This window comes from Lynx canadensis, chromosome B3 (assembly GCF_007474595.2).
Source record: "Lynx canadensis isolate LIC74 chromosome B3, mLynCan4.pri.v2, whole genome shotgun sequence".
Taxonomy (NCBI): domain Eukaryota; kingdom Metazoa; phylum Chordata; class Mammalia; order Carnivora; family Felidae; genus Lynx; species Lynx canadensis.
Genome location: NC_044308.2, coordinates 27899539 through 27926194, shown reverse-complemented (window position 1 = coordinate 27926194; position 26656 = coordinate 27899539). Strand labels below are relative to the sequence as shown.

General features: G+C 39.8%; 1 pseudogene; it reads right to left on the bottom strand.

Moving 5' to 3' along the window:
- Window positions 1-23520: 23520 nt before the first annotated feature.
- Window positions 23521-24247, bottom strand: LOC115516978 (annotated as a pseudogene).
- Window positions 24248-26656: the final 2409 nt, after the last annotated feature.

Here is a 26656-nt window from a genome sequence, read left to right as displayed (position 1 = left end):
AAATTGTGGGGGGATTTGGGTATCATCTAATGTATCATTTACTACCCTCTAGGTTGCAAGTAATAGAAACAAACTGTTTTATCTATTGCTGCACAAAAAATTATCCTGAACTTGGTGTCTTAACACTATTTCATAGCTTCTGTGAGTCAGGGATTTGGGTATGGCCAAACTGGGTGCTCCTGGCTTAATAAAAATGTTGGCCAATCCCCTGGCTGCATGTGTCCTGGGGTTCAGGTCCTATCTGCTGGACTCCTGGCATTTAATAACTGTTTCTCAAAGACATGTGGTAACTTGTTTTTTCTTTTTTGTTTTAAAAATAATAATGTCTCAAAAAATACACAAAACAAAAGGAAGAATAATCACAGAGCAGAAGTAAACACTGCCGATATTTTGGGGCTCCTGGGTGGCCCAGTTGGTTAAGCATCCCACTTCAGCTTAGGTCATGATCTGGCAGCTCATGGGTTTGAACCCCCTGTCTGCTCTGACAACTCAGAGTCTTGAGCCTGTCTCAGATTCTGTATCTCCTTCTCTTTCTGCCCCCTCCCCTGCTCATTCTCACTCTCTCTCTCTCTCTCGAAAATAAACATTTAAAAAAATTTTTTTAAAATACTGTCGATATTTTAGTACATGACTGTCCAGTGTTTTGTATGCATACTTCTAAATTTCTGGTATCAATATCAAAAGTGACATCATACTCTACTTCTGATTTATAACCAGTTTGTTTCATAACATGCTATTTTCCTGTGTCATTAAATAATTATGTCAAAAAAAAAATATCGATAGGCTGCAATGATCTCATAGCATCAAAGAGAAAATGTGCCCCATGCTCATTCACATGAGCCTTGACAGGCTTCAGGTCCTCACTGGCTACTGGCCAGAGATCATGATTCCTTGTCATGTGGCCTTTCCACTGGGCTGCTCACATAATGGCAGCTGGCTTTCCTCAGAGCAAGGGATGAGAGTGAGAAAGACCCGAAATGCAAGCCATAGTCTTCTTATAAACTATTATTGAAATAACATCTAACCACCTCTGCTATATTCTCTTCAACAGAACTGAATACCAAATGCAGTGCACTATCCAGGGGAAGGGTTTACATAAGGGAATAGACATCAGGTGTTGGGGATTTGGGGTACCAACTTCAAAGCTATCTACCACAATCTACCCTCTGGCCTCCCAATCATTTGTGTCATTAAAAGCATCAAAATGCATGCACTGCTCTTGCAAGGCTCTCAAAAATTTCATCCCACTGTAGCATTATAGTGATTTAGAAGGTGATTTAGACTCACCTTCTAAATCAAATTTACATGCCAATAGGGTATCTTGAGACAGTTCCTTAAGTACAGTGGCTCACTCTGGTTTCTTCACCTGAACATAGATGAAACTAAAGAGACAAGTGATCTACCCCATACATAGTCACTATATAGTGGTGGGACAAGTGTGGGATAATTGTCAGAGTCATTCCTGTTCAAAAGGGGTGGGGGGGTGGAAAGATAGGAAGCAGATTCACAATGATTTTGTTACCCAGCTGACCAAACATGGAAGTTTCTTGACTAGATCTGAAGACCTGGGAATACTTTTCAGAGTTCTTGGCTCTACCCTCTGGTCTCTTGGTTCTGCACTCAGTCACACTTTTTCCTTTTCCTAGACTGCCTCCTGGCAGTAGAATTCTGAGGGTCCAAAGTACTTTCCTCATTCCCACAATCTCTGTTCCTTCTAGTCCAAACTGGTGGTTCTTCTGGTGACATAATACTACTAAAGTTTTTGTGGGTGTCCTTTAAATCTTTTCAGGTTCACTCAATTAGATACACCCACAAATAAATGTCTTTGAAATAAACCCCTTCCTTATATTGCTCTTCCTCCAGCTTACTAAGGACCCTAATATTTGAAACACCCTTAATCCATTGACAGGGCCTTTTATGTGATTGAAGTATACTCTGAAGCACAACTTTTGCTCTTTCTGGAGAATCAAGAAAATATTTTGAAAAGATTTTATAGTTATAGTCTCAGTATCTTTAGACCACATTTTCTTGACAATGCTACATATTTCCTCTTTGCTCAACAGCCATTTTTTAATTTTAGCCTCATTTGCCACATGGATAAGCTGAACATATTCAAAACCATTAATTCAAGTTCCTTTTTATTTAAGAGTCTTCTCAAATTATCACTCCTCTCTCGTGTTTACTATAACCAACAAGAAGAAACCAGGCAGTATCTTTAATATTTCACTTGGAAAATTCATTAGCTAGGTCACTCAATTCATTAGGGATATTTTATTCTTTCAGCATAGCTGCAGGCAACAGCATTGGTAAACATTCTGCTTGGACATAACAAGGATCTTCTTTCTACAGTTTCCAACAATATTTTTCTCATTTTTTAGGCCCTTTCCAGTATTTTCCTCAAAGTTCAAAACTCTATGAGCACTGTTGCAGGCATTTCAAGGTATCATCAACACTAAACTCAAACCATGGCTTCAAAGCCACACCCACATTTTAGGGTTTTGTTACAGCAGCATTCCTGCCTTGGTACCAAATTCTGTGTCAGTCAAGGTTTGGTCCAAGAAGAAGGAAACACTAATATATATATAACCCATGTATATGTGGATATTCATAAATAGACTTGTCACAGGACTTCTGCTACAAAGATTTGATCTTACAAAATTGTGAAAGCCAGTCTATCAGTCTCCACAAGGCTGTGGGTCTGCATCTGATCCTGGAGGATGTTGTCCACAGGGCAGGATGTTAGGAGGAGAAGATGGATGTGAAATGAGACAGAACAAAAACAAGCTGGAGTCCACAAGCTTATGCTAGAACCCCATTCAGAGAGACTGAAACCCATGTCAACTCCTGTTGTTTCTGACCATAGTAGGCTAGGTGACCTGCAAAACTGGGGCCTTTCATCATGACACTAATAAGCACAGAACCTGGTTCAGGAGTCAGAGGATCCAGAGAAGGAGGCAGTGGCAGGCCTTGTTTTAATGACATGGACTGTCAGAAATGCAACACATGTATGAGCTACAAAGTTGCTGCTGCCTCATTTCCCTCCCAAGTCTCTTTTAAAAATTTCTCTTGTGGGGTGCCTTGGTGGCTCAGTCACCTGAACAACCAACTTTGAGTCAGGTCATGATCTCACAGTTTGTGAGTCTGAGACCTGCATTAGGCTCACTGCTGTCAGCATGGAGCTGTCTACTGATCCTCTGTCCTCCTCTCTCTTTGCTCCTCCCCTGCTCATATTCTCTCTCTCAAAAATAAATAAAACATTAAAAAAAAAAACCTTTCTTGTGATACTTAGGCACCATACAGGAAAGACAACCCTGGGGACATCTGGCTGGCTTAGTTGGTGGAGCATGTGGCTCTTGATCTTGGGGTCATGAGTTCAAGCTCCATGTTAGGTGGGGAGATTACTTAAAAATAAAATCTTAAAACAAAAATAAGGAAATAATTCTGGTAAATGTAGGTCAGCATAGCCAACTTGAGATATCACAAAACCATCCCATCAATTCTATGTACCATTAAGAAAAGGTAATTTATTGTAAAGGGAAATCTCCACGTAATTGGAGGGCAGGAACGTAGGGATTTGAACCCAGAAATAGAAACTTGTTCTACACTCAAGGAACTCTCCTCTCTCTCCATTTCTGGTTTCTATTTCTCTAAACCTATAAGCTTTATTTCATTTCTTGGGAGAACACCTCTCTTTGCATCACTGTGCCTATGGTGGTTGGAAGACAGACTTTCACAGCTCCCAAGTGCATAAGACCATTTCTTGATTCCTGTCTTAGCTTGAGTTCCCCCAGAAAATTCAGCCTAGGGTTAAGATGCATGTGCTTCAACTTTCTTATGAAGTACAATCCCTGTAGCAGGAGTCAGAAAGGAGAGGAGTGAGTCAAGGAAGGAGGAGAGCTATTGGTATGGGAGTGCATTGTTGAGCAAAGAAAGCATGCCCATTCCATCTCTCAAGATATGGCCCCAAGAGACCACATAATCTCTTGTGTCAGAAAGAAGAGAGAATTGATCTTTTGGCTCCCCTCTTGTAAGTCAAAGCTTTGCCCAAAAAAGAAAGATGTGCCCTCTGCCCATCTATGAAGTCCATCTGCCAGTTTCACAGACCCTCATGCCTCATTGTTGACAAGGAAGCCCCAGGGCAGGAAGTGAGAGGTCCATGTAGACACCTGAGGAAAGTTCTCTTGGTTTTTGGTTGAAGACCACACAGACCTATCACAGATGAAACAAGGATCCCAAAGACAGAATGAGATGTGAGTGGTACAGTTCAAACTCTAAATTTCCAAGTAAGTGTGGTACATTGAGTAAACTTAGGTTAACTGTCCACCCAAGGTTTAATACAGTGTGGGGGGAAAAAAGAGATTTTATTGTACACATATGGCTAGTGAGATCCTGCCACTTTGGAATGGTGAGATTAGCTAAGAAGAAATTTAGGTTTTTGTTAATACTATTAGAAAAAAATATTAATATTGGAAATGAGACAAAATTATCATCATTTGAAGATAATAATTGTCTTCCTAGAACTCCCTCCACTCAAAATCAGAGGACAATTCACTAAATTAGTAATAATGCTTTCCTATATACCAATAATAGGTTAGAAAATATACTGGAATAAAATAATCAATAACCCAAAAGATTTCTGCTACATTTAAGCTAAGTTGTCTGGACTGTGTAGAATAAAGAACATATCAAGATTAGATTCAGCAAAAATGATAGAAACCCTAAAATACCATGAATATAAAGAGAATAGGGTTCTCTCTCATGTAAAACTAAAAAACTCTGGAGTTAGAGCAGCTCAGGTGTGGAAGTTCTTGGTGACAAGGTCCTAGGCTTCTATCTTTTGGTCCTCCATCCTCAGCACAAAGCTTTCATTTCATATTTCATGAGGGTTATCAGCCAGCAGAAAAAAGGAAGTACTAGAGACTGACATATCTTCCCTTTAAAGACACCTTTCAGAAGCTTCACACCTACTCCTACTTGGGTCACAATGGCCAGAACTTTGTATCTAACTGATGAGGTTTTTCTGGGGTGATAGTGGGGTTGACAGGCTCCAAGAAAGAATTCTTGAAGATGTCTTTGGTGCAAAAAGGTGATTTTATTAAAACATAGGGACAGTACCCACGGGCAGGAAGAGCTGCCCCCAGACCATGAGGAGAGACTGGTTATACACTATGGAGTTGGGAGAGGTAAAGTCCAGGGGAAGTTTCCAAAGAGATTTTCATATGCTAAAGAGACTCACAGGAAACTGAAGTCCTAGTTATTGTCAAGCTGAAGTTTTTCCCTCTAACAAAGCATTAGTATTAAGACAGTAGGGAGTTTCCTGGAGAAACTTTTACTCTGCCTGCTTCAAGTATTTACCAATGGGCTGCAGGTTATAAGGAAATTTAGTTCTATCTGATGTTTCCTTCTGCCTTTGTTCCACACATCACTATGGAGGGGAGATGTTGGGGCTCCAGGAAATGGAGTCTATAGGTTTCTAGAGATTAGACTGTTGATAAGATTGCCTTTTTCTTGTAATTTACTAAGATATTTGTAAATAGATGGAGACTCAGGTCCTGCAGGACAATAATCTCTACCAGTTAGCCATTTGTTTTTCCCCTTCCTTTGTTCTTGGGCAGCCAGCGGTGCCCGAGGAAAATCACACATGCCCCACCTGGGGATGGGGGGGCGGGGGGGAGGATGGCGGCCTGTCAGCTTGCCTTATGCTCCCTCATCATAACTACACCTAATTGTAAGCAAGGCAGGGAAATGTGCACCCAGCTAAAATGGTAAAGGTGGTCATGGATGTGATCCATCCACTAACAAAGAAACAGGGGAAGCAGCTACTTACTTATGGGTCACTAGCATTTTCTAACACAGTAAGAATAAGAGAGAAATGATCAGCACTGTACTTCTTGCTTTGGTTTAGTTTGGGTTTTTAATATTTTTAAAAACTTTTTCTGGTACAAATACCAAGTAGACAGCTCAAAGTGTCTGACCTCAACAAAAACATGCAAAAACCAAACAGAAACTGTTAGAATCAACTTTGCCAGAACTCTGGAACAGTCAAAGGTTAACAGCAATGAGAACACCAATAAAATTGAGCAACTTAAAAACAATAAGAAAGATTTGTATGTTTTTATTTGCCCTTCTCCCATCCCCTCCCCATCTTGCTTGTGGCCTTGAGGACAGGAGCCTATTTTCTCAGTGCAGGACATTTGGTCTCAGAGGGAACAGGACACATCTTATTTGCAAAGATTATGTTTACCTGTTTATCTGGGGCTACTGGCAAGACTGATACATGGTGTTTGCCTTTGTTTTGCCAAATTCAGAGCTCATTTAGGGAAGAAAGGAAGTAGGTATTCTACAAAAACACTAAGTTAAAAAGCAACCTACAGCTGCCTCAGGCAAAAGATTGTTGTTGAGGAATACAGTAGAGCACCTGAATTCTGGGAGGAAAACCAGGGGTAGAGAGTTTCTTGAGGAAATGAGGGCATTCAAAAGTCCTATATGTACTGGGGATTTTGAAAACCACACACATGCTGAGGGCAGGATGCAGGCTCAGAAAAGACGTGAGAGTATCTTAAGCTTTTACCTCTAACTGATCTACAGGCTCAGTGCAAGCAGGAAGTGTAGATTAAGGCCTGGCTAAACATTGAAGGAGCACCCCAGCACAGAACCAATCTGAAAAGATGGGAAGAGAGTTTTCTCTTCTCTCCCTCCTACCCTCCCTCCCTTTCTCTCTCTTTCTCCTGTCATTAAGGAAATCTTTGTCAAAACACTAGCTAAACACAAGCTAAGAGAATATAGACTTCAGAGTCCACATGTGACAAAGAATACAGACCTTACACTTTAGAAAAGACAGTAAGACCATGAACACCTACAAATCATAGCAAATGAAAGGGAGAACCTACACCGGCTGACTCCATTTTGTTCTGTGTCCTACACCTTGAGTGACTATGTCCCCGACATGCCCCCTTTCCGGGAAAATCGCAGAAACCTCAGACCAGGCCTCCTCCCCTTGAGTAACCTCCCGCTCACCCGTTCAAACTTCCCGATCAAAACATGACCTGCATAACAGGACTCCGACCCTTCCCCAGCCAATCGGCCGAGGCCACGACCCTTTCCCAGCCAATCGGCTGAGGCCACAGCCATTACCTCACCAACAGCCCCTAGACCCCAATAAAACCTTTGTGCTTTTAAAACTCTCTCTCCCCAGCATCTCACCGCTGCGTCGGTGCAGGTAGGGGATTGAGCTCGAGCTAGCTAGAATAAAGGCTCTTTGCTTTTGCATTGGACTTGGCTCCCTGCTGGTCTTTGGGGATCACGAATTCTGGACATAACACAAGCAAGAAATAAACCCTGATAAAGGGGGAAAATCTGATTTCTAGAGTTACCACATTATAATAAACAAAATGTCCAGGTTTCAATAAAAAATTATGAAGCATGCAAAGAAGGAAGAAGTATGGCCCATTCCCAGGTAAAATTAAAAGCAACTCTCCCTGAGGAAACATAGACATCAGACTTACTAGACAAAGGTTTTAAGTCAGCTGTGTTAAATATGCTCAAGGAGTTAAAGGAAATCATGGATAAAGAGATAAAGCAAAGCAGGAAAAGAATGTCTCAACAAATAAAGAATATCTTGGGGCGCCTGGGTGGCTCAGTCGGTTGAACGTCTGACTTCAGCCCGGGTCATTATCTCGCAGTCTGTGAGTTTGAGCCCCACGTCGGGCTCTGTGGTGACAGCTCGGAGCCTGGAGCTTGCTTCTGATTCTGTGTCTCCCTCTCCTTCTGCCCCTCCCCTCTGTCTCTCTCTGTCTCAGAAATAAATAAACATTAAAAAAAATTAAAAAAAAAAACAACAAAGAATATCTATAAAGTGATAGCATTATAAAAAGGAACCAAAAAATTCTGGAGCTGAAAAAACACAATAACTGAAGTGAAAATTTCCTTAGAGAATTTCAATAGAGATTTGAGTAGCCAGAAGAAAGAATCAGTAAGCTTGAAGATAGGTGGGTTGAAATTGACAGGTGTGACAAGAATGAAAAAAAGTTCAAGAGCCTAATGTACAGTGAGCAAGTGTACCAACATACAGATAATGAGAATCCTAGAAGGGAAGGAGAAAAGGGAGCAAAAATAATTTTGGAAAAAATAATGGCCAAAAACTTCCAAAGTTTGATGAAAGAAATGAATCTACACATTGAAGAAGTTCAGTGTTGGGGTACCAGCTGCTTAGTCAGTTAAGCCTCCAACTCTTGATTTCAGCTCAGGTCATGATCTCAGGGTCATAAGATTAAGTGCCATATTAGGCTCCACACTGAGCATAGAACCTGTTTAAGATTCTCTCTCTGTCTTGTAATAGGTCAACTTATAAAATATCACAAAGCTTATTGTATATAAATTCGGCTTAAACTCACCTTTCAAGAATAATTGAGATAAAAGCTTATGTAGTTCCCTATTAGGGTTATTGGAAATTACTAACCACCCTATCTTGCTTCTGTGACTTCGCCTGCTTGCTAAATAACGTAGGTTGCAAAATGCTCCCCCACCCCTTCTACCAAGATCTGGCCTAGGCAAGACCAACATGTAAAAAGTCACAAACTCACTGCCCCACGGTATCTTAGGTTTCTAACTATGGTCATTTTAAACCCTCTTAGGACAAAGAACTTTAAATTGATAGGTTCCCGTCAAAACAAACGTCTGTGTGTCACAATATAATTGGCTACCATGAAATGCTGTAAATTGTAATTGGTTAACTAAATAATGACATTCTCTGACTTGCTAAAATCCATATAAGTTCACTGCTACCTTTGTTTGGGGCCATTCTCTGCACTTTTCTCCTTAAGAACAGGAGATCAGGTTTGGCCCAGCCATGAATAAAATCTTGCCTCCCTTCTATTTGGCATCTGGTGGTTTTTATCGACAGCACCCTGTTTCATCTCTCCTTCTCTGCCCTCACCCCTCCCAAATAAAAAGAATGAAAGAAGTTCAATGAATTCAAAAAGGATAAACACAAAGAGATCCACACTGAGACACATTGGACTCTCAAATGTATGGCCTGTATGCTCCCCACCTTTACCCGGTCTGTGTCCAAGCTTTCTGCCTGTCAGTGGTGCCTCCCTCCAGAGTCTTATCCCTGGGGTATCAAACCCCCCACTTCAGAGACTCCTGTGGCTTGGACCTGCGCTGATCATCTCTGGGGGAGGGTCTCGCAGAGCAATGGCTGGGTACCAACTTGTCCCAGAAAATGTTAGCATGACTGCACAGTGGCAAGGCTCAGAGTTTATGGTAAACTGCAATACACAACTCATGCCAGATTTTGCTACACTCAGTTGGCATCTTTATTCCAACATCAGTAAACGTGGAGCTCTCTGGGATCTGCCGGGACTTTTGCCTGTGGATAAGCCCTGCCACCTCTACCAAATGCACTCCAACCAGGGGAACTGCTTCTTCCCATGTGGCACATAGGCCCCTCAGACCATGCTGCCTACTCCTGGGGATTCATCCCACTTCCTTACCAGAACACCGCCAGGCACTGAGCTCCAAAACTACAGACTCTTCACTCCACTGTTATGGAAAACTGGCAGTATTGAAATCCTCTCCTTTTTCCCTGTCAGTGGTTTGGGGGAACAGATTTCTTGTCCAGTGCCCTGTGAGTATTTTCATTCTTTCTATCTTTCTCTCCAGCTACTTCCAGGGGTAGTGTTTTTCTTGCACAATACCAACACACTGCACTCTTTCCCCCTTTCTCTTTCTCTCTCTATCCTTTCTCTATGAATATGGGTCCCTACCCTCCACAGCACTGCCGCTTTTCTCTCCCCTACTCAGCTATTTCACCTATTTGAACCACATACCTGCCAAGATCTCTCACTCAAATTATGCAGATTGTTGCATTCTCAGATCAATTTCCTAGGTGTTCAAAATGGCTCGATGCTGATCTAGCTGTGTTTCAGGGACAAGACAAGCTCAGGTTCTTCATACTACTCCGCCATTTTGACTCCCATTATTCATAGTCTTTGCATTAAATTGAAATTTGACCTGTAACCACAGTCACAGAAATGCAACATTTTGGAAAGGTTAATCTGGGAATGGTATGCAGAATTAATGAAGAGGAAAGAGAGACAGAAACTTCAAGTAGGTGATTATTCCAGTTATGGAGACTGGAATGTAGAAATAAACACTTTGACAACAGGAGTGAGATAGTCAGAAACCTTGAGAACAAGCCCCTATATACCCAGGGCACTCCCTGCCTGGTGTTGCTTTTCTTTCAGAGCAGAACTAGAACCAAGAAGCAAACCCAGACCGGTTCAAACTGATCCAAGACAGGATGGTCACCAAATTTGAACTTTCATTGACTTTTTCCCTCGTTTTAATGTTAACAATCACACCCAGAGATAGACACTTAGCATGCAAATGAAACATGTTCTATCAACTGTACCTGCATGCCTACTTTCCTGGGATTCCCTGCCCCTACATGCTTAACCATCACTCCTTTCCCACCTCAGCCTCTATAAAACTTTCTCTGGCTATTGTTTGGGGAGCTAGTTTGACACCTTTGTGGTGATTGTGTCTCCCCTTACCATAGCTTTTGCCCCAGTAAAGCCTTGCCTGTGGTTTAAATTTTGGTCCAGCCCATTTCTATAGTTTCTGGGCCCAAGGACCCAAGTCTGGTAAGAGTAGTATGATGGGTTTTTGATGTGTGAAAGTAACTTTGTATATGTAATAAAGTTCCTAATTAGTTGACTTTAAACGAAGGAGAGTATCTTGGTGGGCCTTATTTAATCAGTGGAAGCCCTGTAAAAGAAGGCTTAGACATTCTCTGAACTAGACTCTTAACAGTAGCTGGGTCTACACTTGTTCTTCTTTAGCTGGCTCTTCCTTCCTGATTACCCATAAACACCAAATTCAGCTTGTGTTGGTGAGGTTCCATCCTGCTTGTGATCATCCCTTTCTGATACTATGTGACAACAGCATTGGCCCATGCCCATGAATTCCTGGCTACCCACTAACTTCCCCTCCTGATGGCCTATCCAACACATTTTGGACCTGCTTAGCTCCAGCCTGAACAATTAGGTAAGCAAATTCTTTGTAATAAATTTTAATATGGATTATATATGCACATATATATCTCCTAGTGTTTCTACCTCTCTGGTTGAACTCTGATTGATATACATTTTGATATTTTATACTAAATATGGCTCCAGAACAACAGAATCTTAAGAATAAATTCTTGAAGAAGAAGAAGAAGAAGAAGAAGAAGAAGAAGAAGAAATTCTCTGAGGAGTGCCTGAGTGGCTCAGTCGGTTAAGCATCTGACTTCGGCTCAGGTCGTGATCTCACAGTTTGTGAGTTCAAGCCCTGCATCGGGATCCACGCTGACAGTTCAGAGCCTGGAGCCTGCTTTGGATTCTGTGTCTTTTTCTCTCTCTGCCCCTACTCTGTTCAAACTCTGTTTCTCTCTCTCTCTCTCTCAAAAAAAAAAATAATAATAAAATAATTTTTTAAAACATTGAAAAGGTTAAAAACAAAGAATAAATTCTCTGAATTGTTTCTGGGTTTTCTGGAACTGGCTCTCTGGTTAGATTTAAGGCACTAATGACCCTGTTTCTGGTGATAATGAAGACACTGTAAGTTCATAGCATCACATGGCATAAGAGTTACTCAAATTTCACTGTTGGATATCTACAATTGAATGATGGTGGGAGGGGAGGTTCTAGGTGCCCAAGTATTTGTTAGAATATTTCAGTAAAAATAAGATAGAGAATGGAGTTGAGTGGTTGCTTCTAAATACACAGAGAAATTGAGGAAAGTTAAGAATGAGCCAAAGGGACTTCTGGGGAAGATGGTGGAGTAGGAGGACCCCAAGCTCACCTTTTCGCATGAATACAGCCAGGTAACACTCATATCAGTGTAAATAATGCAGAAAACAGCCCAAAGATTGGCAGAACAGATTCTCCACAGCTAAATGTAGTCACTGTGGAAAACAGTATGGAGGTTTCTCATAAAATTAAAAATAGAGGGCCCCTGGGTCGCTCAGTCGGTTAAGCAGCTGACTCCTGATTTCAGCTCAGGTAATGATCCCACTGTTTGTGAGATCGAGCCCCATGTTGGGCTCCACGCTGGGTGTGAAGTCTGCTTAAGATTCTCTCTACCCCTGAACTGCTCATGCTCTCTCTCAAAAAAAAATTAAAAATAGAATTACCATATCATCCAGTAATTCCACTACTGGATATTTACCCAAAGAATATGAAAACACTAATTTGAAAAGATATATGCACCTCTGTGTTAACTGCAGCATTATTTACAATAGTCAAATTATGGAAGCAGCCCAAATATCCAGAAAAATGAATGGATAAAGAAGAAGTGGTATATATATGCTGTAATATTACTCAGCCATAAAATAAGAATGAAATCTTGTCATTTGCAACAACACAGATGGATCTGGAGGGTATAATGCTAAGTGAAATATGTCAGTCAGAGAAACACAAATACAATATGATTTCACTCATATGTGGAATTTAAGAAACAAAATAAATTAAGAAAAAAGACAAACCAAAAACCAGACTCTTAACTATAGAGAAAAAACTGATGGTTGACAGAGGGGAGGTAGGGGGTGGGGATGGGCAAAATAGATGAAGAGTACACTTATCATGATGAGTACTGGATAGATGTATAGAAGTGTTGAATCACTATATTGTATATATGAAACTAATAATAACACTGTATGTTGACTATACTGGAATTAAAAAAAGAAAAAACAGAATGAGTTGAAAGCCTCACACTCCCAGCTTAAGTTCTAATAAAGGGCCAAAAGCTTCTATACTTGCCCTGAAAAAAATCTTATCTCCTATAGCTGCAAGCCCAAGATTTCCAAAAATCAAACCCACCACCTTTAGTGAACAGCTGAATTACAATACAAATTGAATTCCTAACTTCACAAGGTCTTTTTTGTTAAAGTCAGGGAATTGATTGGGAAGGAATGGGATCCTAAAAATTGGAATGGGGCCATACCGGGTGATCCCAATGAAGTTGGGGATATCAAACCCTTAAATTCTACTGAGTGGTCTTTGCCAGACAAAACAGCCCTTCCACCGTAGCCTGAGGATGTTAGCCCTCTTTTGTTTAAATAATCTGTAATAGTCTCCCTGTGGCAGTTGCCTTGAGAGGCACCAATGATCTTTCTTAGAACTTACCCCACAACCTCTTTTTCCATCTAGACATATAAAGCACACTGCAATCCCAGCAGGCTTCAGAGGATGAAGTGCAAACTGTGACCCAGAATATTACCATCATTTTAAATTCTGGTTTTAAGACAAAAAAAATTTCTTATATTCACCTGAGGTCCTTTGGACCCATATGAATGGTAATGTAACAGTGGTCTAGGCCAGCTTGGAAGAGTAGAATTCACTGTTTTGAGGGAAAGGGACAGTGGTTTCAAAAGACCCTTAGAATTAGTTCTTATCCTTCCACCTCCTTTCTCCCCTGCCACCTCTCCCAATATTGACATGGATATTTGTATATGTTAACCATGTATTTTTGTTTTCTTCCTTCTCTCATCCTCATCATCTAACATAAGATATATTATTAATAGTAACTTTATATCGCAGTGTAAAAATTACAGCATACCAAGGAGAAGAGAAAGCATCAGCCAATGATGAAGAGTCCCCATCACCAGAGTGACTGTGAGCTGGGGAAGGGGAAGTAACCTTAGCACTGACTGCCTGGCTGCCCTTCTGTCATCTGTTGGAGCCTGCCTTCTGCAAATCTGGAGATCTCAGTCTGCTTTCCAGGTCCAGGGGCTGCTGGAGGGCAACCAGGTCATCACCTCAGTGATTCCCTGGGTGGTAGGGGTGACACTGACCAGAACAAGCAGTTCCTAGTCTCCTAGGAATTAGAATATTCTGCACAGGCTCAGGTGGCCAGGGCTGCCCTCACCAGGCCTTCCAGGCTGCCAGATTAAGGCAGATAAGACAGCTTCCATAGGGCCAAGGAACCTTCTGCTTGCCTATCCCCCAAACCCCTCACCCCAGATGGGATAGTCCCTACCTCCGGGAAGTACTTGGAGTATTTACAAGGTTCCATTCTAAGAAGGGCTCCAGGCAGCACCAGGTATAGAAATTGGAAGAACTCTCCATCCTCATCATCACTACATTGGACACCTTTTATTATAGATAAATTTTATACAATGTTGTATAAAAACAATAATAAATAATAATGTAAAAGTAACAATAATGATGAGTAACAACAATGATAATGATGATGACCACAATAAGAAGTAGGAGGCGGTGGGGAGGAACAAGAGATGCAAAGGGGGAGAGAAGATAAAGTTCAGACCCTCTGAGTGAATAACCACCTATCCACATGAGGTCACTGGCAGTGGTTTGAAATCAGAGTCCTAAATTTGGACCAAGAAATGTGTTCCATGAAGGCCAAGGAGGAGCAAAATGAGAGGGGAAAAAAGTACCCCCCCCCCATGCAGAGGGCATGGCTAAAGGCTGGGACTCCTGTTTGCATTCTTAGAGGAGAGGCCTGCAGTGGTTGTGGGGGTGTGAGAGAGGTACCTTGGTCAGGGACCTGCCCTGCAGCAGGGCCTTGGGCTTCCCTAGAGATCAGATCAGCAAGGAGACAGAGTCCAAGCTCCGCCTTTAGCCCCAAGCCCTTCCGCATCAAACTTTTGGTACAAGCTCTGAAGGTGGTACCCTCTCTGAAATCACTTTCCGCTGCCCTTCTGGTATTTGTTCTACCTGCCCCCTCTGGTTCCTGCCTAAAGCATTTGGAGGGTGTCCCTTCAGTGCTCCCCGCTGGCAGAGGTGGCACTGGCAAGGAAGAATGGCTTTTAGCTCCCAAAGAACTTACAAACGGCACAGGCCAACTAAGCAGGCGTTAGCAGTTCCCGGGCCCTTTACAGACTTAGATCATATTCAGTCTCAGGGAGGCCAAAAACATCTTCCTTGGGATTTCCAAGCTCACATGGGCAGAGCTAAGCCTCCAGAGGGGTTCTTGGAACATTTTTATAGTCTCATTTGACAAACAGGCACAGGATGGCAATGCTGAACCCGGGAGCAGCTGTGTGTATAAGATATATTCAATGTTTTATAACAACAATCAATAATAATTGTTAACGTATTAATTGATTAATAAGGAAAAGAACAATTTGATTACAAATGGAGGATGAGGGAGAGGAATCGAGGATGAGTCCTCATTTTATGGCTTCAGCAACTGGAATGAAGAGTAGTTCTCTTCCATGAGATGGTGATAAAGGTGGCTGAGCAGATTTGGAGCTTGGGAGGCAGAGGGGAAAACAGTTTTAAAGAATGCTCAAGTTGAATTCCTGCAAGATAGAAATATCCAAGAGTCAGTTTGACAGAGGTCTGGCCAAGAGAAATAGAAGGAAAGGATGCAGAACATTGTGAAAACATTTCAATAACGAAAATGTTTTCTGGATACAGATTGTCTTTTTCCAAAGTTTTCCACAATAAATACATCTTATTTACCATTATGGTATTCCACACAGCATTTCTTCTAATCAAGGAACTCACTTCAGAACAAATAAAATGTAGCAATGGGCCCATGCTCACGGATTTAACTGGTTCTATCATGTTGCCCATCATCCTGGAGCAGCTGCCTTGAAAGAATTTACTTAGATTATTTTTAATTTCTTTCAACATTTTCTAGTTTTCAGTGTATGTCTTTAACCTCCTTGGCTACATTTTTTTCTAAGTATTTTATTCTTTTTGATGCTGTTGTGAATGGAACTGTGTTTTTCCTTTCCCGATTGTTCTGTGCAAGTATATACAAAAGCAATTAATTTCTATATACTGATCTTGTATCTTGCAACCTTACTAAAACTCTTTTACTAGTTCTAGTGGGTTTTTAGTGGACTCTAAGATTTTCTACATATAAGATTATGTCATTTGCTAATAGTTTTTCCTTTTTCCTTTCCAATATAGGTATCTTTTCTTTCTTTTTCTTCTTCTAGTTGCCCTAGGTAGAATTTAAGTACAATGCTGAGTAGAAGTGATCTTAGGGGTAAAGTGTCCAATTTTTCACCATTAAGTGTGCGGGGTGTCTATAAATGCCTTTCTTCATGTTGAGGAAGTTTATTTCTATTCATACCTTGTTAAATGTTTTTATTATGAAAGGCTATTGGGCTTGATCAAATGCTTTTTTTGTATCATTGAGTTCATTGTGTGATTATTATTTATTCTATTGATAATGATGTTAATTGATTTTTGTATGTTCAAATAACTTTATATTCCTAGGATAAATCCCATTTGGTTATGGTGTACAATTTTTTAAATATCTTGTTGCATCCCATTTGCTAGTGTTTTGTTGAATGTTTATGTGATTTTTAAAAATTATGATAAATTACACATAAGAAAATTTATCGTATTAACCATTTTTTAAAAATGCTTATTTATTTTTGAGAGAGAGAAAGAAACAGAGTGTGAGCAGGAGAGGAGCAGAGCTGTCAGCTCAGAGCCCAACACAGGGCTTGAACTCACAAACTGTGAGATCATGATCTGAGCCAAAGTTGGATGCTTAACTGACTGAGCCACCCAGGCATCCCACATCTTAACCATTTTTAAGTGCATAGTTCAGTGATATTAAGTACATTAACATTGTTGTGCTACCATCACCATCCATCCTCAGAACTCTTTTCATCTTGTAAAACTAAAGGTTTGTACCCATTAAATAATAAATACCCATTCCGCCTTCCTTACAGCCATTGGAAACCACTCTTATATTTCCTACCTCTATCAATTTCAGTACTCTAGATACCTCATAGAAGTGGAATCATATAGCATTTGTCCTTTGTGACTAGCTTATTTCACATAGAATAATGTCTTCAATGTTCATCCACATAGCATGTGTCAGAATTTCATTTCTTTTTCAGGCTGAATAACATTCCATTGTATGTATATTCCACATTTTGTTTCTCCATTCACATGTCAATAGATAGTTGGGTTATTTCCACCATTTGGCTATAGTGAAAAATGTTAATATAAACATAGTTATACAAATATCCCTTTGAGACCATTGTTTTGCATTTATACCCAGAAATGAAATTGCTAGATCATGTGATGATTCTATTTTTCATTTTTATAGCATCTGCACCATTTTACATTCCCACCTATAGTGCATAATGGTTCCAATTTCTTCACATCATCAACACTGGTTATTTTCTGTTTTTAGGGTTTGTTTGTTTTTTTTTAAGTAGCCATACTAATGGGTGTGCGGTAGAATTTCATTGTTGCTTTGACTTGTGTTTCCCTAATGATTAGTGATGTTGAATATCTTTTCATGTGCTTATTATGCATTTGCATATCTTCATGGGAGAATATCTGTTCAAGTCCTTTGCCCATTCTGTTTTTTTAATTTTAATTTAAATTATAGTTAGTTAACATACAATGCAATATAGGTTTCAGTAGAATTCAATGATTCATCACTTATATGCAACACCCAGTACTCATCATAACAAGTGCCCTTCTTTGTACCCATCACCCATATAGCCCATCCCCCATCCACTTCCTTCCATCGACCCTGAGTTTGTTCTTTATCTTTAAGAGTACCATATGGTTTGTTTCCCTCTCTCTTTTTCCCCCTCCCATATGTTTATCTGTTTTTTTTCTTAAATTCCACATATGAGTGAAATTATATGGTATTTATCTTTCTCTAGCTGACTTATTTCACTTAGCATAATACAATCTAGCTCCATCTATGTCATTGCAAATGGCAAGATTTCATTCTTTTTGATGGCTGAGCAATATTCCATTGTGAATATATACTGCATCTTCTTTATCCATTCATCAGTCAATGGATATTTGGGCTGTCTCCATAGTTTGGTTATCATTCATAACACTACTATAAACATCAGGGTGCATGTACCACTTCAAATCTGTATTTTTGTATCCTTTGGGTAAATACCCAGTAGTGCAATTGCTGGATCATAGGGTAGTTCCATTATTAACTTTTTGAGGAAACTCCAAATTCCAGAGTGGCTATACCAGTTTACATTTCCACCAACAGTGCAAAAGTGTTCTCCTTTCTCTGCAAATTCACCAACACGTTGTTTCTTGTATTGTTAATTTTAGCCATTCTGACAGGTATGAAATGGTATCTCATCATGGTTTTGATTTGTATTTCCCTGATGATAAGTGATGTTGAGCATTTTTCCATGTGTCTATTAGTCACCTGGAAGTCTTCTTTGGAAAAGTGTCTACTCATGTCTTCTGCCCATTTCTTACCTGAATTATTTGTTTTAGGGGTGTTGAGTTTGATAAGGTTTTTAATAGATTTTGGATAATAATTCTTTGTCAGACATGTCATTTGAAAATATCTTCTCCCATTCCATAGTCTGTCTTTTAGTTGTGTTGATTGTTTCCTTTGCTATGCAGAAGGTTTCTATCTTTTTTTTTAAATTTTTTTAACATTTATTTATTTTTGAGACAGAGACAGAGCATGAACGGGGGAGGGGCAGAGAGAGAGGGAGACACCGAATCGGAAGCAGGCTCCAGGCTCTGAGCCATCAGCCCAGAGCCTGACGCGGGGCTCGAACTCACAGACCGGGAGATCGTGACCTGAGCTGAAGTCGGACGCTCGACCGACTGAGCCACCCAGGCGCCCCTCTTTTTTTTTTTTTTTTTTTTTGACATGTATTCACTTTTTGAGAGACAGAGACAGAGTGCGAGCAGGGCAGGGGTAGAGACAGAGGGAGACACAGAATCCAAAGCAGGCTCCAGGCTCCAACCTGTCAGCACAGAGCCCGATGCAGGGCTCATACTCATGAACCATGAGATCATGACCTGAGCCAAAGTCGGACGCTCAACCAACTGAGCCACCCAGGCGACCCCAGAAGGTTTTTATCTTGATGAAGTTCCAATAATTCATTTTTTCTTTTGCTTGCCTTGCCTTTCAGGATATGTCTAGTAAGAAGTTGCTCAAAGGTCAAAGAGGATGCTGCCTGTGTTCTCTAGGAATTTGATGCTTTCCTGTCTCACACTTAGGTCTTTCATCCATTTTGAATTTATTTTTGTGTATAGTGTAAGAGAGTGGTCCAATTTCAGTCTTATGCATGTCACTGTCCAGTTTTGCCCACACCATTTGTTGAAGAGACTTGTTCTGTTGAATATCTTTCCTGTTTTTTCAAAGATGAGTTGACCATATAGTTTTGGATCCAATTCTGGGTTTTCTATTCTGCTCCATTGATCTATGTTTCTGTGTTTGTGCCAATACACAATATGTTTCTGTGTGCGGTCTTGATGACCGCAGCTTTGTAATATAGCTTGAAATCTGGAATCGCGATGCCTCCAGCTTTGCTTTTCTTTTTCAGAATTCTGTTGGCTATTCGGGTCTTCTGTGATTCCATACAAATTTTAGGATTGTTTGTTCCAGCTCTGTGAAAAAATGCTCATGGTATTTTGACAGAGGGATTGCATTAAATGTATAGATTGCTTTGAGTGGTATAGGCATTTTAACAATACTTGTTCTTCCAATCCATTGAGCATGGAATGCTTTTCCATATCTTGGTGTCTGTTTCAATTTCTTTCATAAGTGTTTTATAGTTTTTAGAGTCTAGATCTTTTACCTCTTTAGTTAGGTTTATTTCTATGTATCTCATTGTTTTTGGTGCAATTGCAAACGGGATTGATTTCTTGATTTCTTTTACTTCTGCTTCATTATTGATATATAGAATATACAACAGATTTCTTCATGTTGATTTTATACCCTGTGACTTTGTTGAATTCATGTATTAGTTCTAGCAATGCTTTTGGTGTAGTCTTTTGGGCTTTCTGTATAGAGTATCATGTCATCTGTAAGTAGTGAAATTTTGATTGCTTCCTTGACAATTTGGATACCTTTTATTTCTTTTTGTTGTCTGACTGCTGAGGCTAAGACTTCCAGTACTATGTTAAATACTAATGGGTAAAGTGGATATCCTTGTCTCATTCCTGACTGTAGGGGAAAGGCTCTCAGTTTTCCCCATTGAGGATATTAGCTGTGGGTCTTTCATATATGGCCTTTATGATGTTGAGGTATGTTCCATCTATTCCTATTTTGTGTGTGCAGCAGTTATCAAGAATGGATGCTGTATTTTGTCAAATGCTTTTTCTGCATCTATTGAAAGCATCAAAAGGTTCTTATCTTTTATTAATGTGGTATATCACACTGATTGATTTGCAAATATTGAACCAGCCCTGCACCATATGAATAGATCACACTTGATCATAGTGAATAATTATTTTAATGTACTGTTGAATTTGGATTCCTAGTACCTTGTTGAGAATTTTTACATCCATGTTCATCAGGGATATTGGCCTGTAACTTTCCTTTTTAGTGGGGTCATTGGCTTTGTAATCAAGGTAATGCTGGCCTCATAAAATGCATTTGGAACTTTTCCTTCCATTTCTATTTTTGGAATGGTTTGAGAAGAATAGGTATTAACTCTACTTTATTAAAGTATGGTAGAAGTCCTCTGGGAAGCCTTTTGGCCCAGGATTCTTGTTTGTTGGGAGATTTTTGATAACTGATTCAATTTCTTTGCTGGTTATGGTCCTGTTTAAATTTTCTATCTCTTCCTGTTCGAGTTTTGGTAGTGTGTGAGTTTCTAGGAATTTGTTCATTTCTTCCAGATTGCCCAGTTTGTTGGTATACAAGTTTTCATAATATTCTTTTATAATTGTTTGTATTTTTGTGGTGTTGGTTGTGATTCCTCCCCTTTCATTTTTGTTTTTATTTATTTGGGTCCTGTCTCTTTTGTTTTTGATAAGCCTAGCTAGGGAGTTATCAATTTATTAATTCTTTCAAAAAATCAGCTCTTAGTTTCATTGCTCTGTTCTACTAGTTTAATTTTGTTTCTGTATCATTTATTTCTGCTCTAATCTTTATTATTTCCCTTCTTCTGCTGGCTTTAAGTTTTATTTGCTGTTCCTTTTTAGGTCCTTTAGGTGTAATGTTAGGTTGTGTACTTGGGACCTTTTTTGCTTCTTGAGGCAGACCCGTATTGCAATATACTTCCCTCTTACTACTACCTTTGTTGCATCCCAAAAGTTTTGCAGTGTCATGTTTTCATTTTCATTAGCTTCCATGTGTTTTTTAACTTCTTCTTTACTTTTCTGGTTAACCCATCCATTCTTTAGTAGGATGTTGTTTAACCTCCATGCATTGTGGTCTTTCCAATTTTTTCTTGTGGTTGATTTCAAGTTTCACAACATTGTGGTCTGAAAATATGCATAGTATGATCTCGATGTTTTTTTACCTGTTGAGGTCTGATTTGTGACCCAGTATATGATTTATTCTGGAGAATATTCCATGTGCATTTGAGAAGAATGTGTATTCTGCTGCTTTAGGATAAAATGTTCTGAATATATGTGTTAAGGCCATCTGGTCCAGTGTGTTATTCAAAGCCATTAATGATTTTCTCCTTAGATGATCCATCTATTGGTGTAAATGTGGTGTTAAAGTCCCCTAATATTATTGTATTGTTATCAGTGAATTTCTATAAGTTTGTTATTAATTGATTTAGATATTTGGATGTTCTAATTTGGGGGCATAAATATATATGTTAGTTCTTCTTGATGGATAGACCCCTTCGTTATGATATAATACCCTTCTTCCTCTCTTGTCACACTCTTTGTTTTTAAATCTAGTTTTTCTGATATAAGCACAGCTACTCCAGCTTTCTTTTGACTTTAACATGATAGATGGTTCTCTGTGCGAGGGCTTGTTTAGTGGTCATGAACTCCTTTAGTTTTTTGGGGGAAATTCTTTACCTCTTCTTCTAGTCTGAATGACAGCCTTGTTGGATAAAGAATTCCTGGCTGGATAGTTTTCTGATTTAGTATGTTGATTATATCCTGCCACTCCCTTCTGGTTTGCCAAGTTTCTGTGGACAGATCTGCTTCAAACCTGATGTGTCTTCCCTTGTAGGTTAAGGACTTTTCCCTTGCTGCTTTCATAATTCTTTCCTTGTCTGTGTATTTTGTGAATTTGACTATGATATGTCTTAGCAATGGCCAGTTTTTATTGAATTTAGTTAAAGTTCTCTGTGCTTTTTGGATTTTGATTTCTGTGTTCTTCCCCTGATTAGAGAAGTCTTCAGCTATAATTTGCTACATGAAGCTTCTGCCTGTTTTTTCCCTCTCTGCATCTTCTGGGACTCCTATGATATGAATGCTATTTTGTTTTAATAAGTCACTGAGTTCCCTAAGTCTACTGTTGTGATCTATTGCCTTTTCTCCCCCTTTTATTCTCAGCTTTATTTTCCATAATTTTATCTTCTATATCACTGATTCATTCCTCTGCTTCATCCATCCTCCTTGCTATGACATCCATTCAGGATTGCTTCTGTTTTAACATTTTAATTTTCACTGGACTAGATTTTATCTCTTTTATCTCTGCAATAAGGCATTCTATAGTGTCTTCTATGCTTTTTTGAAGCCTAGTTAGTGTCCTTATAAGTGTTATTTTAAATTCTAGTTCAGGCATCTTACTTATATCTGTGTTGATTAAATCCCTGGCCTTCACATGTTCCTGTTCTTACTTTGGGGTGAATACTTCCATCTTGTCATTTTGGAGAAAAAAAGGGGAAAAAAGATAAAATTAAATTTAAATTTAAAATAAAAAAAATGAAGGGCACCTGGATGGCTCAGTTGGTTAAGCATCTGACTTCAGCTCAGGTCATGATCTCACAGCTTGTGAGTTCAAGCCCCATGTCGGGTTCTGTGCTGACAGCTTGGAGCCTGGAGCCTGCTTCAGATTCTGTGTCTCCCTCTCTCTCTGCCCCTCCCCCACTTGTGCTCTTTCTTTCTCTGTCTGTCAAAAAGGAATAAAGCTTCAAAAAATGTTTAAATTAAAAAAATGAATAAAGGAAGCTAAATCCTAGATGTGTTTTGGTTTGCTTGTTATGGGAAGCAGTTTGTAGTTGTGCAGCTTTATTCTCAAAGATTTCTGATCTATTTCTTGGGTGTTCAGAATGATCAATATTTATATAGCTATGTTCAAGGTAGGAGGCAAGCTTAGGGTCACCCTACTCCTCTGCCGCTTTAACTCCTCCCCCCTTTGCCCAGTCTTGAATTGAGTTGCTTGTTTTTTGCTGTTGTGGAGTTGTGTAAGTTCTTTATATATTTTGTATTTTAGCCCCTTATCAGATATATGACTGGAAATATCTTCTTCTATTCCAGGAGTTGCCTTTCACTTTACTTGTTGTGTCCTTTGATGCACAGAAGTTTTTAGATTTGTTGTTAGTCCCATTTGCCTATTTTTTCTTTTTGTTATCTGTACTTTTGGCAACATATCCAAGATATCATTGCCAAATTTACTGTCATGAAACACTTCTCTTATGTTTTTCTTTAGAGTTTTATAGTTTTTGCTCTAACATTTATGTCTTTGACCTATTTTGAGTATATTTTTGTATGTGGGTTAAAGTGATTGTCCAAATTCACTCTTTTGCATATGGATATCCAATTTTTACAGTACCATTTATTAAAAAGACAATCCTTTCCCAATTGGATGCCCTTGGGGGTCCCTCTGAAGCCTGCTTCACTACCATGGCACTTCACTGTATTTGGCAGCTTTCTCCAGGCAGCAAGCCAGATCAACAACTGACACACTGGGGTGTGGGGACACAGAAGGGCATGCCAGTGAGCTTTCCATTCAGCTCAGGGATTATTTTGCCTATAGCCTTGGCAGTGTCAGTAGAAGCAGGGATGATGTTCTGGAAAGGCCCTCAGTCATTATGCTACAGCTTCCCAAGGGGGGCCATTCACAGTTTTCTGGCTGGCAGTGATGGCATGGACTGTGGTCATGAGTCTCTCTATGATGCCAAAGTTGTCATGGATGACCTTGGCCAGAGGTGCCAAGCAATTGGTAGTGCAGGAGGCATTGCTGACAATCTAGGGGAAGTTGTCATACTTCTCATGGTTCATGCCTGTCACAAACATGGGGGCATCAGCAGAAGGGTCTGGTGGTGAAGATACCAGTGGACTCCACAACATACTCAGCATCAGCATTATCCCCATTTGATGTTGGCAGGATCTCACTCCTGGAAGACAGATATGGGCTTTCCATTAATGACAGGTTTCCCATTCTCAGCCTTGACTGTGCCATTGAATTTGCATTGGGCAGAATCATACTGGAGCATGTAGACCATGTTTAGGTCAATGAAGGGGTTATTGATGGTGACAATATCTATTTTGCCAGAGTGAAAATCAGCCTTGGTGACTAGGTGCCCAATACAGCTAAACCTGCTTACTCCAACCTTCACCACCATGTCTTGGGATGTAAGACATGGCAAGACTGCGCCAGAAGATGCCACATCTGTTGAACAAGGAGGAGCAAAGAGCTCCTTCTGCTAGTGATTTCTAGTTTTATTCCACTGTAATCAAAAAAGATGTTTTGTATGATTTAAATCTCTTTAAATTCCTGAAGACTTGTTTTGTTGCCTAACATATGGTCTATTCTAGAGAATGTTCCTTATACACCTTAGAAAAATGTTTATTCTGATGTTGATTGGAGTGTTCTGTATATGTCTTTTAGGTCAAATTGATTTAAAAAATTTACTATAAAGCTATAGTAATCATAACATACAGTAATCGTAACAATGTAGTACTGGCATAAAGACAGACATACAGACCAATGAAATAGAATAGAAAGCCATAAAGAAACCCTCACATATATGGTCAAATTATTTTTGACCAAATAAGGAAATAGAATACTTGAACAATATGTCCTTAGCTTATTAATAATAGTTTTGAAAAATCTTATTCTGATAATTCCAACATCCCTCCCATACCTGAGTATGGTTCTGATGCTTGCTCTGTCTCTTTAAACTGTTTTTTTTTTTTTTGCCTGTTATTGTACTTAAAATGTTTGTTGAAACACATATATTATGTACTGGTGATGCTGGCAGGCTGGCTCCAGAGATCCAGAGAGAGTCCTGCAGGACCAGCCAAGAGGGTCATTGGCTGTGTATAGGATGGAAATCAAACTCAAGTCAGCAGGCAGTAAAAGCAGAGTTTATTGAAGGTATAGAGGGAGTGCACATACAGAAGGAATGTCTGGGAGACTCAGAAAGGAAAGGAGGGGGTCTTGTCTTTATTTGGGGTCTGGGGATTTTTACTGCGGACAGTGGTCTGGTGTCCGTGTCCTCTTAGGCATCCAGGAACTGGTTAGAACAAAGATGAGATCACAGATGTTATTCCTTGGAGTCAGGGGTCTTGGCATTGAGATGTCTAGCTCTGGTGATCTGGAATACATATATGATAACTTCATCTGATCATTCTCATCTGGTCCTTCCTTAGATGTTATCAGTTCTAGAGAAATCATGAACTCCTTGTCCCTTACAATGCTATTTGCATTACAAGGCATGTGTCATGTGGGGTGGAGGTACAAGTCTTAGCAAGAATAGAAGCAGGAAAAGGAAAAAAAGCAGATTTTTATGGAGTCTTTCAGTTTCTCTATCTTACTGGGTAAAAGGATCTGTGGTAAATAGACTTTTATTGACATGACATTAAGATGTAGTGGGGTGGGAAGAATTCCATAGTTCATGAAATTATGATTATGATGAAGAAGCAAAAGGTAAGCTGAGAGCAAAGCACAAGCTAACACCCTGCAACTACCCTCCCACCCAGGTAAGATGTATGTGACATTTGTTAGGCACTCCTGGCTGCCCAAGAATAAAGGAAAGAGGAAAAACAAATGGTCAACTGATAGGATGTGAGTCTTCATCAGTTTGCAACTGTCTTAATGCTTTACAAGAAAAAGCAAGCTCCAGAAACCTATAGTATAGACTCAATTTCCTGGACCCCTAACATCACCCTCCTGTCCATAGGATAGAAAATCTGACACAGTCTTCATAACCCCAGTCCAGCTCTTTCTGCCTGCAGGACCTGTCCCTGTGCTATAATCTTTTTTGCACTAAAAATGTCTTAAGAATTTTTTTTTGACCAATCCTCCTAAACCCCCCTTCAAACTATATCAATTAGTTCTCCATTTTCTAGTAAGCCTATGCCCCCGGGCTGTGAACTTCACAAGTGTTTCTCAGTTTTCTCCCCTTTAGGTGGGACAGGATGGCTAGAAGAGGCTGCATTGAGTATTTCCCTTCACTCAGGTTGGTTATGCTTTGATACCCACCCCCCCCCCACCCCCTGCCATGAGTTAGGGTTTGTTGAAATGGTCCTCTTGAGGACAGGCTTTGTTAAGAACATACTACTCTGGAATATTTCAAAACAGTTCCTTTTTCTCCTCTTGCTGGAAGCACAAGGTGATTTTTCTCCAGTCTTCACTGTGAGAACATAGTAAGACTCCTGGAGATAAAAATTGCAAAATTGTGGATATAAGACAGGCTCCCTCCTGGAATTTTTAAGTCTTAAGCTTATCTACACTGAGGCTCTGGCAGTTCATTAGTTTCAGCTTAGGTTTCCCTACCCTAGTACTAGGTCCCTAAAAGTTTCTGTTCATGGCTTTCTCTTTTGGTAAGTTCTGATTCTTTGTATCCACCTGTCTTATCTCTCTGATTTATGAGTTAGCAATTTGTCCTGTGACCTCACTTCTTTAATGGATCTAAGAACTGTTGATTTTCAGTTCTTGTAGCTTTTTACTTGTTAGGACACAGTGACAACTTTCAAGCTCCAGATATGCTAGACCAGAAACTGGATCTCCAGAATTTCTCTTTGTCAAT